The sequence below is a fragment of the Andrena cerasifolii genome, chromosome 3 (assembly GCF_050908995.1).
Source record: "Andrena cerasifolii isolate SP2316 chromosome 3, iyAndCera1_principal, whole genome shotgun sequence".
NCBI lineage: Eukaryota > Metazoa > Arthropoda > Insecta > Hymenoptera > Andrenidae > Andrena > Andrena cerasifolii.
The window spans coordinates 10124512-10127677 of NC_135120.1; positions in this window are offsets into that span (position 1 = coordinate 10124512).

Below are 3166 nucleotides of genomic sequence, written 5' to 3' on the forward strand. Positions count from 1 at the left end.
ACCCCGGGAAGCCTCGGACTCCGAAAGAATTCATAATCCCTTGCTATGCAGGCGGTAGACCGTCGTTCCACGGAATTAAAGTTTAAAAATCATCGTGCACGGCCCTCTCGCGTACGCTTCGCCTATAGGCGTGCGCGCGTTCATGACCCCTTTTTTCCCAGACATTGGCCAGGAAATGTAGGTCGGTCGACGGAGTCCTACGTTATACCTTACATAAATGCGCCTTAACCATCGTCTTTACACAGAGGGGCCGTAAATGTGACCGTAGGTGTTGTTCACACCATCGTTTTCCCACACGTCCAGCCAGAAATCGATTTCGAGGACAACTTCGATACTGAACTAAGTTTAGAACGTATAGCGAGCCTGTAGAGCGTTTTTAGAGTTGCAGAGGTTGCAAAGTGTAGCATTTAAGTTCGTATAGAATTCTTATTATTACCACGCTAATTAATATACATGTCACGCTAGGTCCACCTTATTCGTCTACCACCCGGCTCCAGAATTTACAAAGATTAACTTCAAACGTTAAAAGTTCGAAGCCGTCGAATCCACGCTGTTCCTTTTGTATAATGAATCGTAGATCTAGACGATAGGGAGGAAAGATCTCGCACGACATTGCTTTAGGGTCGATAGCCGAATCATTAAAGAAGGCGGTACATAGAGTGAAAGAGAACCTCGTAGCCTGGAGTGTGTCCGTCCTGACACGGAGTGGTACTACTTGCTCGGCGCAGCAGCCATTAGTCAATACCTCGACATTAGTCGATACACGCGGTCGGTCCGCCGCACGGGGGCTGGAATAGGGTCGAAAACCCCTTCCATCGAGCGGCTTCCTGGAAACAGCGATACTTGGTGGCAAACTTTTGAATTCTTGCCAGCCTCCTCCATTGTTCCCTCATGAGCTAATCGATACCATTTTATTGCCGGCGTATGCAGAATCTCCGTCTTGCTCGTGTGGCGCAGACGCTTCTGTTGTTTACAGAGGCGGTGCAACGAAATTCGAGAAGATGTTGGCGAGGGAAGCCCTGGCGAACCGCGCCTCGTTTAATCGCGGACTTGATCGCGCTGAATTTTTATGGAGCAGATTTTCGGATGGCAGTAGCGGCAGAACCGTTCTATTTTAGATCGCAGAAGTCTAAAATACGGCACGGAGGAAATTGATAGCTAGAGGGGACATGAGAAATAGTTCCACTTGCTGACTTCCACAAAGAGCAAGATGAGGGAACACTCAACGATCAACCCTCTGACGAGTGGATGTCCCAAGAGAAGTATAAATTCGTCTGTGCAAATATTTGCGAGTAAAGGGAAGCCACTCTGACCGAAGAGTGAACGAGGGTGCTTTTTCTTTAGATGTTATTTACCGATGTCTCGCCCACGTACCACTAACTACCTCTGTGCAAATCAATTAGTACTTGCGCCTTCCCGGTGATCGTCCATCGGTCGATGCTCGCGGGCAACTTTTTGACTCGGTGCCAGGCCAATCAGTGCCGGCGCACATTAGTCATCGGTGCCCCTTTCCTTATCTCGATAATGGCTCCTCGCTCGATAAGGCTGCTTATCGTGCCTCCGGCACCGCTTTGCCTTTCGCCGAGTTATTCGAAACTTCTCGGACATCCCTCGGTGCGAGCAGGTTTTACCATGCCTTCGACCAGGAATCCAAGGAATTTTAGGTAGCCCCCTCCCCTCCGTTTACCTATTAATACATCGTTAAGGCGAGCGGTGTGGGTGGTAGGAACAAAGGGAAGGTAGAGGAGACAGGGGATGATTGCTGGCTAAAAGACCTGGTAACGGAGTTAATGTCGCATTACGACGTGGACTGCACAGGGACGTGGATTGTTCCGGGGGTGCGCCGTTACGAAAGCTGAAGAGAAATCGTCGAAATGACGGAGTCTACCGAGGAAGCCAGAGTAAGCAGTGACGAAAGGCGAAACCGTGCATTTAATTGACACCGTGCTCGCGCCGGTTTTCGATTGGGCGATTTAGCAATTAGCGCGATAGGCGGTTCTGATAACGGGCTTAGCTGTTGCGGAAGGTCGTAGATAATTGGCCGTTCCGTTTTGCATGAATTTGGCAATGTTCCGCGGAGATCGTTACCCCTAGATCCAGAGATAGCGAGCACGGTACGCCTGAGATTTCTGAATTTTAAACGGCTTCACGCGAGATTCGTTTCACGCGCGGGCTTCTTGCAATTTCGATCGTTATCTGGCTTGATTCTTGCACGCGTTGCAATACTCGCTCGGCGCTGCACCCTTGCATGCGAGGAGCGCGTTAGTTTTGTATGCAAATGCGAAATGGGCTTGCGTTATGATCGGCGAATTGATTTGGGGAATGCTCGCGATGTGACGCGTATTATCAAGCGAATATTCTATTTATTATCCAAGCGATGCGTCATCCGATTCCGGTGGAAATGCTGGCTGACTTGTGTGGAATTACGCGTGATGAGTTGCGTGCTAGTAAAGATTACTGTTGACCGATGGTGTTCCGATAGGAATTGTATTTGCCACCAGTTTATTTAATGCCTTGCTTGAATAAATGTGTTGACCTGCGTAACAGTACTATCAACGATTGCGATGATGCACTAAATGCTTTGTCATTTGGAATTTTGTACGAATTAGGGAATACTTGTGGCCTTTGACTTTTACTCGGTGAATTTTATTTCTAAATTTATAATTAACATTGTGCCTCGAACGGATCATCAGTTATGTATACCATTAGCTTATCGATCTTCCATTAGGAGAAAGCAAAATAAAGCTACGATGCAGTGATATAAATACAACTTCACGTAACAGCAAGTAGTAATTTGAAGTTCGTATTCGTTAATCTACACCCCCAACGTTGCTATACATCCCCATCACTTTCCTTCCGTCATCAATAATGCATTATTCCGTCGACTCGCGACACCTCCACCGCAAAAGGTACGAAAAGCACACACACACACAGCGTGCTACCGACCGCTGTTGGTAGTTTCGCGGGGAAATTCCCACATGACACGAACGATACGTAGAAGGGCGGTACCAGACACGAACCTGTGGCATTCGCCCCTTGCACCACTTTCCTCGCTGTTAAAAGCTCCCCCAGTTTGTGAGTGGAACCCTCGGCGAATCCTTCCTTCGTTCCATCCTTCCCTTCGTCAAGTGATTGTTTCGGCTATCTACGCTCCATTCGCTGCAAC